Here is a 14,020-nt window from a genome sequence, read left to right as displayed (position 1 = left end):
GACTTGCCCAAAGTCACACAGCGGCTGTGTGGGGCCGCCCAACATCATTGTCCTTTTCCCCAAGCAGACCGGCTCCGCTCCACAGCACGACGGGTTCTAGAGCTCAAGCCACCAACAAATGGGTTCATTCCAGGTGAGGAGACAGGTCACACGTGAGTCCTCAAACAGCAGAGGAACCCCGACGGCTCGCTTGCCTGCTCTCCTGCAGGCCGCCCCTGCTGGCAGAGGTCCCTGATGACTGGGGGTCTGGCAATGCCAGCTCACAGACCACATGCCACCCCAAGGTGTTTGCTTTGCTCAGCTGGGTGGGTGAGTCATCTCGGAGCCCCCCTCCCTTGCCTGTGGCTGTGCAAGGGCTTTGGCACCTGGGATTTGAAGAATCTCAAGCCCCTCTCGATTTGCTCTACCAGGATGACAAAGAATCTCTGGAACAGCCTGGTTGGTCTGGCATCAACAGACCTTGATTTTGAGTCGGACCTTGGGCAAGCCACTTCACCACCTGTGGGCAATGTCAAGGATTAAGTAATATAACTCGGTAAAAGCACTTATCAGAGTGCTTCGGCACAGAAAAAGTGCTTAATACATTTCAGCCATTATTAATACAAGTAACCTTGCCTGGGCTATCTGTGGCCCACAGCTGCTCTGACCACAGTGAACAGAGGACATGAGCCCACCTTGCTTGGGCCCTCAGCCTGGTGACAGAAGCCTGAGCAGAAGGCAGTTCTCCCTGTTTGCCTGGGTTTCTGGTAAGCAGCAGCTGATGCAGAACCCGAGTCTGGCTGTGTGATCTGGGGCCAGCCAATCTCCCTCTCTGGGCCTCAGTTTCCCCCTCTATAAAAGAAGAAGCTTGGACTGAGGGACTCTCCTGCTCTGACCACCTGTCACTTCTTCCTTTATTTCATCTGACTTTAAAACACTCCCTAGGAGGGAGGCAGGGCTGGTCCTAACCCCCTTCCAGGAATGAGGAAAGCAAGGCTAACCTAAGAGATTTGCACCCCCAGGGGGTCACAGGGCAGGAGGGTGCAGAGGGAAGTGTGCGGATGTGGCCTCAGAGCGAGGTCTGAATCCCAGCTCCCCTACATCCTCGTGGGAAGGTCATGAAGAAAACACACTTCATACATTTGTGACCTGACTTCTGCATCCTGAAAGGTGGAGGTGAGGCCTCCAGCGCAGAAGGAGGTCAGGATTCAGAGGTGTGTACTGGAGGGCCTAACATGGTCCATGGTCCACGGTCCACAGTCCACAGTAGGTGGTCAATCATGGAAGTTTTGTTATTCTTTGCAAAAGGCTAATTTCACCATCTCATCTCCTCCCTGCAGAAAATACTGCAGTGACTTCCTGTTGCTCCAAGTGTGAAGACACACAGGGTGGGGCTCGAGGAGGGGTCCACAGGCCTCCCTGACCTCACCCTGCCCCTGTCCCCATCAAGCTCTCAGTTCCAGCCACTCTGGATCCTTTTAACCACCAATAACTCACACTCCTGCCGGCTCTTTGCCCAAGATGTTCCCTCAGCTTGGTGCTAGCCAGGTCAACTCCCACTCATCTTTCAGTCCATACTTGTGTGTCACTTCCTCCAGGAAGCCTTCCCTGGCCTCCCTACCAGACCCAATCATTACAGCCTCTTTTGGCAGTTGTGAAAGATGCAATTGCCCCATGTCTGTGGGCTCATTCTTTGATGACTGTCTGATCTGTTGCCAGAGGCTGTAAGGTCCATAGGGCAGGTGTCTGGTGTGGTCTTTCCACGGCTGCACTCACCTCCTTCCCTGGCAAAATGCCTGGCCCAGGGCAGGGACTCAGTCATTACTGGATTTCGATCAGAGCAGAGTTGATCACTATGTATTTGGAGGTCTTTCTCACCAAACCTTGCTGGCATATAGAGAAGTTAAACATCCTGATCCTGCTGTGTCCCCACTGTGCAGGCTGACTGCTGAGGTGTAGAAACGGGTGGGGAGATAGGCTTTGAAAGATAAGCAGCAGATTGTCACAGAATCCAGAGCAGCGTCAGCTAGGCACACCAGCCACATCTGTGGGCAGACGCCAGGCCCCCCTGCGCTCACAGCTGCCGATCATACAAGGCCCAGCCTGGGCCTTGATGAATGACATCAACAAAGCCCCCCATTGCCAAGCGCCCACCGTGTGCTAGGCTGCTGCATGGATTATAATTATCTCAGTACATCCTCTCAACCCCTGTGACCACCCCCTTTCAGAGATAAAGGAAACTGAGGCTCAGACAGGTCACTTGCCCAAAGCCAAACCATTAGAAAGTGGGGAGGGATGTTTGAAGTTTTTTTTAATCGAGGTATAGCTCATATACAGTAAAGCACGCAGATCTTAAGTGTACAGCTTGATGAATGTCTCAAATGCATATACCCGTGTAACTACCACTCAAAAAGTTCCTCGTGTCCTGTCCTCATCAATATCCTTCCCTCACCATAGGCAATCGCGATCCTGACTTAATTGCCATTGATTCGTTGTGCCTGGTTTTGAAGTTCCTATGAGTGAAACCAGTCAGGTATGTATTGTTTGGTGTCTGGCTTATTTTGCCAAGTGTAATGATCTTGAGATTTATCCATGATGCTGCGTGTTATCGGCAGTTCGTTGCTCTTTTTTATTCCTGCGTCATATTCCATCATGTGAATGAATACCCCACAATTTATTTGCTCATTCTTTGTTGATGGACATTTGGGTTGTTTCCAGTTTGGAGCTGTGACAGGTAAAGCTGCTATGAACATTGTGCCCTAGTCCCTGTCTTTCAGTGAACACGCGCATTCATCTCATTTAGGTATACACAGCTGACCCTTGGATAACACCAGTTTGAACAGAGCAGGTCCACTTATGCTTGGACTTTCTTCTGCCTCTGCCACCCTTGAGACAGCAAGACCAACCCCTCCTCCTCAGCCTGCTCAACGTGAAGACGATGCGGATGACCTTTACGACAATCTACTTCCACTGAATGAATAGTGAGTATGTTTTCTCTTCCTTGTGATTTTCCTTCTTTTTTTTTGAGACACGGTCTCACTCTGTCACCCAGTCTGTAGTGCTCTTGCATGATCATAGCTCACTGCAGCCTTGCACCGGCCTCAAGCAATCCTCCTGTCTCTGCCTCCCAAATAGCTGAGACTATAGGTGCATGCCACCATGCCTGGCCTATGCTTTTCTTTTCTTTTTTTTTTTGAGACAATGTCTCAGTCTGTCGCCCAGGCTCACTGGGTGATCATAACTCACTGTAGCCCCAAACTCCTGGGCTCAAGTGATCCTCCTGCCTGAGCCTCTCAAGTAGTTGGACTATACAGGCACACACCACCATGCCCAGCTTAGAATTTTCTTAATATTTTTTTCTCTAGCTTACTTTATTGTAAGAATACAGTATATTATATATCTATGTATAAAACATACAATATATAACATATATATATACAACATACAAAATATGTGTTAGTTGACTATGTTATCAATAAGGCTTCTGGTCAACAGTAGGCTATTAGTAGTTAAGGTTTTGGGGAGTCAAATGTTATATGTGGATTTTCAACAGTGTGGGGGGTCAGCATCCCTACCCCCACATTGTTCTAGGGTCAAATGTACTAAATAGGGAGTGGAATTACTGGGCTACGAGGTAGGCATGTGCTCAATTTTATTAGAAACAGCTAAACTGTTTTTCACGGGGGGCGGGGGGTTGGGGGGGTGGGGGGAGTGGGGGGTAAATGACTGATTTTATTCATACTCTTACCCCAATCTGTTTCTTAGGGAAATCATGATTTGGGGTGATTTTGTTATTTTGAGTAAGGTGATTCACTGTGTTAATAATGAAATGTGATATGATTCTTTTTAGTACTACTGGGTGAGTTCCATTAGAAACAAATTGGCACATCAATTATAAACTCTTCATCAGAACTCCTACATTGTAATCTGGGGGTTCAGATAAGAACAGCTTCATTACCTGCTGCCCTGGATGCCATGTCAAGCTTCCTGACTCAGAGCTTGTGGGACCCAGTCCAGAAGCAGATGACATTACCATTTGTAGAGGTGGCCGAGGGGGCCTACTGTGTGCCAGGCACTGTACTCAGAGCTTTAGGGCTATCATCTACCTTAATCCTCCTAGGCCAGGCATGGTGGCTCACGCCTATAATCCCAGTACTTAGGGAGGCCAAGGTGAGCAGATCACTTGAGGCCAGGAGTTTGAGACCAGCCTGGCCTACATGGCGAAACCCCATCTCTACAAAAGAATACAAAAATTAGCTGGGTGTGGTGGTGCGTGCCTATAATCCCAGCTACTTGGGGAGGCTGAGGCACGAGAATCGCTTGAACTCGGGAGGTGGAGGTTGCAGTGAGCCAAGATCACCCCATTGCACTCCAGCCTGGGCAAGAGAGTGAGACCCTGTCTCAAAAACATAAAATTAAAAAATAAAATTCAATTTACAGAAATCCTCCCAAATGTGTTATGAAGCAGTGATGACCATCCCATTTTACAGAGGTGGAAACTGAAGCCCAGAGAAGTGAAGTGCCTCAGCCTGGGTCTCACAAGAAGTAAGCTGATCCTGGTAAGCTGGTACTGGAGGTCAGCAGCCCTTCAGTCAGCCAGGTGTCTGACTTTCCTTGGGAGGCTGAGGTGGGAGGATCACTTGAGGTCAGGAGTTTGAGACCAGCCTGGGCAACTTCGTGAGTCCCTCTACAAAAAATAAAAAATTAGCTGGGCGTGGTGGCATATACCTTTAGTCCTAGCTACTCAGGAGGCTGAGGTGAGGGGATTGCTTGAGCCCAGGAGGTCAAGGCTGCAGCAGTGAACCATGATTGCTTCTGCAAATAGCCATTGCACTCCACTCCAGCCTAAGCAGCACAGTGAGACCCTCTCTTAGAAGAAAGAGAGAAAGGAAAAGGAAGGAAGGAAGGAAGGAAGGAAGGAAGGAAGGAAGGAAGGCAGGCAGGCAGGCAGGCAGGCAGGCAGGCAGGCAGGCAGGCTGGCTGGCTGGCTGGAAAGTCAGTTAGTCGATTCACCCCATTTTCCTTTTGATCTGAGTGAGGTCCAGGAGCTGGGAACCCAGACAGAGCTCCGGCTCTCAGCTTTGCCCCTGCCCCCACCCTTTCTACCAACTTTCCTCCATTATTCCTGACTGTTCCCAGGCCCACCCTGAATGCAGAAAACAGGGCTCTCTATCTCCAACCTGTCACATTCTGGGCATCCTTCTACATCAGCTGGGGCAGTCCTCATGTCAGTGACCCTATGGCTTGTCCATACCACGAGCCTGGAGCTTTGCAGACCAACACAGCCTCTGGGCTCATATGGGCCAGGAGGATACTGTGGATGGACCCTATGAGCAGGGGCCTGGGTCGGATGCTGGCTTGGACTCTGCCTACCCACCCACTCACCCAGGGAACCTTGGGCAAGCTGTTCTCTCCGAGCCTCAGATTTCCCGTCTGTAGCAGGATGAGTTCATGAGTAAAATAAAATGGTGCAGAAGAGGTGTGGGGTACCAATGAAGTGCGTGGGCACTGGAGACACAGAACTAGTTCAAGTCCCGACTCTACCACTTCCCCACTGGGGGCAGGTGCCTTAACCACACTGAGCCCCAGCCTTCTCATCTCTGAAACAGGGAGAAAAATAAAGCCCATCCCCGAGACAGGCACGAAAGACAACAAACCCAGTGTGTGGGAATTTGGGGCTTCCACGCAGGTGAACTATTATTGCCCTTGTTTTTGGTATTGCACTGAGCCAGAGCCAACATGAGAAACTGAGGTTTTTTTTTTTTTTTTTTTTTTTTTTCTGGGATGAAAACCAGGCTGTCAAAGCAAATATATCCCGCCTTCCCTGAGCTTTTAGACCTCATTCCAAACCTCCGAACAGGAGGAACAGATGGGCTACAGGGTCCTTTCACTCAGTCAACACGTATTTAAGTGCCCACTATGTGCCAGGAGTTTTTCTATGCGTCAGGCAGTGAGCACCTAGGATGTAACTACGGTAATCTGCAGGGAACCTTTATCTCCCAAAGAGAGACAAGAGGGCTTGGGATTTAGATAAGAGGGAGACTAGGGGGCGCAGGCTGGAGGGAGGCAGCCAGGTGTCGTCAGGGGAGGGAAAACAGACGGCTCCAGGAACGCGGTTTTAAGGAGTTTTACTTAGCGGGGGGATAAAGTAGAGGGGACAGACTTGTGAAGTGTCAGGTTGGGAAGACAGATCCCAGCAGCCCCACAGCGAGAGAATTGCTGTCTCCCAGGGCTGCTGCTGGGAAAGATTAGGCACTTAGATAGAATCAGAGGATGGGGTCGGGGAGGGGGTGGTCTCCAAAGCCAGTGCCCCATAGGAAAATGGGACCTGCATCCCGCACCACAGGGGAGACCTGGGGATAGGGAGAAGGGGCAGGCAGAAGGGAGCAGGGCACATGAGCTGGAGTGCCAATCCCCGCCGTCAGCAAGGAAAGGCTTGGCCTTGCAGGGACGGCTCATGCTCACCACTGGACACCAAGAACTTTACACGGACCGCCCCCCAGCCAGGGGAGGAAGGTTCTGTTCTGCTCCCTATTTTACTGATGAGGAAAATGACACTCCGAAAGCTGAAGAAATGAGTATAAGGCCACCCACATCAGGAAGCAGGGAGGGGCCATCATGATGATGAGGGGTCTGGGGCTGAAGGAGGGTGGGGCTCTGGGAGAGATTAGAGGGGCGGGGAAGGGCCTGCCAGGCAGAGGGAACAGTGGGAGTAAAGGCAGGGAGGTTTGAAAGGGTCAGGTGAGTTCCAGGAATGGCAAGACACTCAGGGTGGTGGGACATGAGGCCCTGGTGAGACCAGTGGGTCTTGCCTGGCATGGTGTCCCCCAGATGGCACTCAGAAATGCAGCTGTGGTTGTCGTAGTGATGAGTGAGGCTTGTAGGACAGTCCCACAAAAGGAAGAACTGTCCCACCCAAAATGTGAATAGTAACCTTGTTTAGAAAAAAATAGATTAGACTGATCATGACACACTCCCCAAAAGAACAGTATATCCTAGTGACCGCAGTTGAAGAGTGTTTCAGTGACGCCACTCGATGGGGACATCACCCAGGTGGAGAGGGCCTGGCTGCACTGGTACCACTGAAAAAGATCTCAGGGTCACTGGGGACCTCGGGTTGAGTACAAGGAAGCAACAAAGGGCTCAGGCAAATCGTTTGGACCCAAAGCTTCAAAACCGGTTTATTTGGATAATCCCTCACCAGGCCTCCCTGCCTCAGCGCCTGGTTTCTCTAAGGATTTATTTTGTGAAAAATGTCTCTCTCAACAAGTAAGTTATCCTAGTCTGAGCCAACGAGGGAATTCTTCTCTGTGTTCAAAACCACAAACCCCGGGCAGCCCTTCTGCGGCCCGGCACAACTTTCTGCAGCGTCAGGTTATGAATCACTCATCAAATCTGAGAACGATTCCAGGCCAGGCCGGGCACATGGGGGAGGGCAGCTACCTTCTACTCCCAGCTTCTGGGCTGCTGCGCAGGCTCGGACCAGCTTCTCCTCACCGTGACTCCCCAAGGGTCACCTGCCTGGGACCCCAGAAACACCCAGACTGGGATGGGTCTGATCATCCATGCCAGACCCTTTACACAGATGAATTCCTTGAGGCTGTGGATTGCCCAGGTGAGCTAGGTCTGGGTAGCTCACTTCAGAAATGTGCTCAGAGATGGGGTGATGTGGTGAAATGGAAAAGGTGGCAGAGCTAAGTCTAGAAGCCAAAACCCTAAACAGGCCAGGCAGAGTGGCTCATGCCTGTAATCCCAGCACTTTGGGAGGCCAAGGCAGGTGGATCACTTGAGGTCAGGAATTTGAGACCAGCCTGGCCAACAAGGTGAAACCCTGTCTCTAATAAAAATACAAAAACTAGCCAGGCGTGCTGGCGCGCGCCTGTGGTCCCTATTACTTGGGGGGCTGAGGCACGAGAATCACTTGAACCTGGGAGGCGGATGTTGCAGTGAGCCGAGATCGTGCCACTGCACTCCAGCCTGGGTGACAGAGTGAGACTCTGTCTCAAAAAAAAAAAAAAAAAAAGCATTAGTTGGACATGGTGGCAAATGCCTGTAATCCCATCTACTTGGGGAGGCCAAGGTAGGAGGATTACTTGAGCCCACGAGGCTGCAGAGAGCTATGATTGTGCCACTGTATTCCTGCCTGGGTGACAAAGCAAGATCCTGTTGCGAAAAAAAGTACACAATTTTAAAAAATAAAATAAAATAATAGATTTACAAAAGCAACCCTGAGCATGCTTCACTGTGCCAGGTGAGACTTGGGAGTGAGCATACTCGCTCACTGCTGGTATCCTCCCCAACCTGCTAGACTACAGGACCCAGGGCCGCAGGTCCAAACCGTTCAAGGACAGTGGGGGCACCTTGGTCTAGAGGTTCCTGCATCATGGCTTGAGAATACCTCTCTTCCTCCTCTCTGCCAGTGCCAACCTCAAGGTCTCACCTCCCCTAGAAGTTTCTGCAGCAGAGCCCAGGCACATAGTTGGTCCTCAGTAACAATTGTTGAATGCAAGGAATGAGTAAATGGCTACAATGACTAATAACAGCACGTGGGCTCCATAAGTGGCTACTGAATGAATGGCTCCATAATGAATGGCTCCATAATGAATGATTGAATTGCAGTATGGCCCTAGGACAGGAAAGCACACGGAACTCATATGTAGATCTGAATCCTGGCTCTGCCATTTACTACCTGGATGACTTCTGGGAAATTACTTTGCTTCCGTGAGCCTTGGTTTTCTCATCTGCAACATGGGGTTTAATGATAGTACCTACCGCAGGGGGTCGTTAGGAAGCTCCTACGGGTGCAGTACCAGCAGAGCTTGGCAAAGGACCTGACACCCAGCCATGCTCGGAGATAGAAACTGCTATTCTCATGACCGTCATCACTACATGCTTGAGGGTTTGGGGAGCTAGAACATTTGGGCACTCCTGGCTTTGGAAAGACCATCAGCACAGATAAGCACAGAGCCAGGAATACTAAGGAACAAGAAAATGACAAAGGAAAAAGAGGAAGAGAAACTAAGATGAGGATCCCAAGTGAACAAAGCCAGCTGTGCTTCTGTATAAATCATCCCCAAAGAGGGGGTTGGGCCAGGTAGCCTCTAAGAATCCATCCAGCCCCTAAGTGGAGAATTCTCAACTCTGCAATGAGTTTGTATTTTTTTAATCTTTAAATGGTTTGACCAGGTCTTGCCTCAACGTAGAGCATGAACTCCAAGACCTCTGCGAGGCTAGGGTGTTGTAAGAGCTACCTTGTTCTGGCCTGAGACCCAGATCCAGTCTTATTCCAGGCTCTACCTAGTTTCAGAGGCATCTGAACAGCCTGTGCATCATGATAATTTCCTCCTACTTCCAAGGTCTTGTGGGAGTGTCATGCTGAGTTGTAAAAGCCTCTAAGATAGAGGAGGAAGTTATTTTCATGGGCAGACAATGTATTCATTCATTCCCTCATTCATAAAACATCAACCCAAGAGCCTGTTGGTAACAGACTCTGTGCTAGGCGCTGGAGGCCCAACGATGAATAAGACAAAAAAGTCTCTACACTCCAGTTTAATGGGGGAGGGTGATGTTGACAAATTTAGCCCTACCTTGGTGTTATAAGAATTGTTAATCAAGAGCTGAAGGTAAGTACAAAGAAGGATATACCAAGGAGGGGACATTTGAGTTGGGCCTTGAAGGATGAGTAGGAGTTCACTACACAGAAGCGAGAAGGGTATTCATTCTAGGCAGCAGAGGGGGCCTGAACAAAGATCTAGGGGCATGGGAGTTTATAACATGTATGTATTAAACCTACAGTTTGTGGATGAGAATGACATCCACCTAGAGTTTGTGGGATGACAAGGACAGGCAGAGAAGGCCTCAGGGGCCAGGTCAACGAGCAGCTGTTTGACCTTGATTTTTTTAGATAAGGAGCCCAAAGTCTGAGCAGGAGGGTAATGTGGTCTCAACTGCAGTTTAGAAGACTCAGTGGTGATGCTTTGTGGGGTTCAGAAGTCACTGAGATGGTCCAGGTGGGGCAGGGGGAAGACGAGGTCAGGTGGTAGCTGTAGGAACAGAAAGGCAGGCAGTAGCTGAATGGCCAGGGTAAGAGGGAGGCACAGCTGAAAAGGGCCATGCTAGCTCTGGCCCTGGTGGTCTCTCCTGAGAACCACAAGGCAGCCAGATTAGGAAACGGAAGCACTGGATGACTTGCCCAAGATTCCTCGTCACGCCGATGGCTGGATTCGCAGACACCTGGAGGCCTGGGCGAGTCCCAGGTTCTCCGCTGTGTCTTCCCTTCTGACTCCACCCAGAGAGCCATGGCCAAGGTGGTGGCTGATCCAAGCCAATCGGTCTCCCCCAGTCTCCCCTCCTCCCCAGCTCCGACAGGGAGGGGGCCGGCTGAGTCCTGTGTCTCCATTGGCCCAAAGCTCCATTATCCTCCTAGGCAGGGTGACCCCCTGCCGCCGCCCCACAGTGCGCTGGGAAGAAAGGCTCCTCTCTGACAAGAAAGCCCCATTGCAGGCTGGGCCCGGGGTCTGGGCAGCGCCTTTATCCGCAGTGACCCTGCCAGAGTGTCAGCGGCGCAAACATGCCGCGCTGCGGAGGCTGCCCCCACTCTCAAAGGGCCTCGTGCTGAAGCTGTGAAGGGGCCCCCTCCAGGGCCTCTGGGAACCAGACCGCGGCCTGCAGGCCCCACCGAGGCTCCCAGGCTCCTTCCCACTCCCCAGGGAACCACGCTTCGGCCAACACAGTGACTGAGGCGGGTCTGTGGGGTGGGGGCTGCTAAACAGAGCCTCGGCTCATGCATTGGGAAAGGGGGCCCCAGGAACTCTTTGTCCAGCCTCCGGAATTATTTGGGAGGAAAGTTGAAGGGGAGAGGCTTTTGTGCCTCTGAGCCCAGCACCAGGCCTCATTCCCCACACCAACCAGGCAAGAGGGGCCTCCTTGTCCCCAAACGTTCCCCCATACCAGCCTGATCACTCCTCGCCCAATCCCCTTCCAGGTACAGTCTTGCCAAAGAGGAAAGGGAGGTCTCTTCCTGAGCAGCCTCCTGTAGACCCCCGTGTGTACGATGCACTGTCTTCCACAGCCCCCCGACTCTGCTTATGGCAGCAACGATGATGACCACTATGATTATCTTTATCGAGCACTACCTTTGGGCCAGGGACAGTGCCACATGTCTCTTAGTGCTATTCATCATCCTCATTTTACTAATGGGGAACTGAGGCTCAGAGAGGGAAAGCAGCCTATCAAAAGTCGCAGAGCGTGTAGGTGTAAGCCAGGATTTGAACCCAGGTCCCTCAGAGCCCACACTCTTACCCACCGTACAAGATACCTGAGGCTGCTCCGGTCCTGAGGGATGCACAGGCAGGGGCTCTGCCCTAAGTCTAGTGACCCTACCGACCTCCCAGCCCTCTCCCTCAGTCCTGCTCTCTGGGCCGACTCACTGCCAAGAGAGTCCCAAGTGCCCTACAGGAATCACTAGGCTGTCCCAGGGTGGGAAGAGGGTTTCAAGGAAGGCAAATTCCCATGAGTTAAGCCAAATGAGTCAAGCTTGAATTGCAGACTTTCCCATCATGTAGAGCTGAGAGACAGGCTCTACCCAGGGCCCTCAAATCAGACCCCTGGGAAGTGGGAGAAGGAGGCTCCCTGCTGGGAGTTGAGAAGTTGTTAGAAACCCTGTCCTCAGTAGCTGTTCCTGCTCTCAGGCCTGGGGTAAGCCAGCAGTCTTTTCCAAAGGCAGAAAGTATGGACTGTAAACTTCCTTAGAGGCCCTGGTTCTTCTTCTTTCTTCTTCTTTCTCCTTTTTCTTCCTTCTTCTTCCTTCTTCTTTTTTTTTTGATACAGGGTCTCACTCTGTCTAGGCTGGCGTGCAGTGGCATGACCATGACTCATTACAGCCTTGAGCTCCTGGGCTCAAGCGATCCTCCCACCTCAGCCTCCCAAGTAGCTGGGACTATAGGCACACGCCACCATGCTTGGCTAATTAAAAAAAAAAATTTAGTAGAGATGGGGTCATGCTGTGTTGCCCAAGCTGGTCTTGAACTCCTGGCCTCAAGCAATCCTCCTGCCTCACCCTCCCAAATTGTGCTGGGATTATAGGAGTGAGCCACCATACCCAGCAAAGGTCCTGGTTCTTAACAGCAACCTCAGGAAGATGCTCCCGCACCGTGCCCTGCAGGCCACAGGAGTTGGTAGAGCAGGTTCATAGCCCTGCTGTGCAGCATTAATCAGTGTCACCCTCTCTTGAGCCTCAATCTCCCTACCCTGCAGGGGTGTTTTGAGATAATGTATGTAAAGCATCAAACACCCTGCCCAGCACAAAGCAGAGGCTCAATAAAACAAAGTTGTATTCATTATCATCAGCAACATGGGGCAACACAACAGAGGCTTGTAATCTGTAAGTCCCCCAAATTTTTTCATCAAAGTATCTGTGTGTCTCCAACTTTCTAGGAGGGGGCAGTTCATAGCCTGTGGCAGCTTCTCAAGGCTCTTCAGGACCCCAAAGAAATTAAGAACCACAGCAAAATAATACTGACGTTCAGGCCGGGAGCGGTAGCTCATGCCTGTGAATCCCAGCGCTTTGGGAGGCTGAGGCGGGCAGATACCTGAGGTCAGGAGTTAGAGACCAGCCTGGTCAAATGGTGAAACCCCACCTCTATTAAAAACACAAAAATTAGTGGGGCGTGGTGGTACACACCTGTAATCCCAGCTATTCGGGAAACTGAGGCACAAGAATCGCTTGAACCCAGGAGGCAGAGGTTGCAGTGAGTAGAGATTGTACCACTGCACTTCAGCTTGGGAAACAGAGCGAAACTCAGTCTCAAAAAAAAAAAAAAAAAGAATATTGACATTCTGGTGGTACTTTATTGAGTGTATATATCTCTGGGCTTTGGTTTCTCTGCTTGAAGACTGGGGAGCCCTACCCTAACTGTCTCACAAAGATGTTGTGAGGCTCAGGTGAGACTGTGGAGGGGGAAGGATGCTGTGAACCACACTGGGCTGTGCATGGGCTGTGCAGGGGGGTGGCAGATTTATCCTGCTCCTGCCAAAGAGGCAGCCAGGACCAGCTGCCTGCAGGCTGGGCCACAGAGGCAGCTGCTCCAAAGCCACCTCACAGTGAGGCCTGGTAGAGACATGAGCCCCCTGCCCAAGCCCAGGCTGGCCCTGGGTGGGGGGCCCAGGGCAGAGCTCTGTCCTTCTTGACTGAGAAGCTCCTGACAGGGCCACTCCTGTGGCCTCTGGGCTGGGGTTTTGTTTTTGGGGATCAGGAGGCCAAGAATCCAGTCCCAGGTTCAACTTCTAGCTCTGTCCCCACCAAATCATACCAGGCCAAGAGTCTGTCCCGGGTTCAACTTCTAGCTCTGTCCTCACCAAATCATACTAGCCTGATATAGTAGTGTGTCATGAGCATGGGCTTTGGACTTAGAGAATCGTGGGTTCAAATCCCAGTTCCATCACTTACTGGCTATGTGGCCTTGGGCAATTTACTGAACTTCCCAGAGATTCAGTTTTCTTCTCTTTAAAACAAAAATAATAATAGTCCTGCCTCACAGTGGTGGATTCAGCATGGCAACATGGCACATAATAAGGCCATGGTATATGCTGATTTCCACCTTGCAAAACTACTCCATAAAATCAATCCTTTAAAATGACTGTTAACATGAATGTTAAAATTGTATAACGCTAATATTTTCATCATTCATATCATCACTCATCAGTGTGTGACTTTGCACAGGTCCTTATCCTCTTTGGGTCTTGGTTTCCCCATCTGAAAATAAAGAGGCTGGTTAGAAAGGCAGCCTGGGCCGGGCGTGGTGGTTCACGCCTGCAGTCCCAGCACTTTGGGAGGCTGAGGTGGGCGAATCACCTGAGGTCAGGAGTTTGAGACCAGCCTGGCCAACATGGTGAAACCCCGTCTCTACTAAAAATACAAAAATCAGCCAGGCATGGTGGCGGGCACCTGTAATCCCAGCTACTCGGGAGGCTGAGGCAGGAGAATCACTTGAACTTGGGAGGCAGAGGTTGCAGTGAGCCAAGATTACCCCATTGCATTCCA

At 51.0% G+C, this 14,020-nt stretch overlaps 1 protein-coding gene across 4 annotated transcripts in view; it reads right to left on the bottom strand.

Annotated features, from left to right (window-relative positions):
- The window catches only part of EPHB2 (EPH receptor B2), a 208,160-nt gene that overhangs the window by 171,789 nt on the left and 22,351 nt on the right, over positions 1–14,020 (bottom strand). The window lies entirely within an intron of this gene.

The sequence above is a fragment of the Nomascus leucogenys genome, chromosome 24 (assembly GCF_006542625.1).
Source record: "Nomascus leucogenys isolate Asia chromosome 24, Asia_NLE_v1, whole genome shotgun sequence".
NCBI classification, from domain to species: Eukaryota; Metazoa; Chordata; class Mammalia; order Primates; family Hylobatidae; genus Nomascus; species Nomascus leucogenys.
The sequence above is the reverse complement of the archived record's forward strand: the minus strand, read 5'-3'. Positions and strand labels throughout refer to the sequence as shown.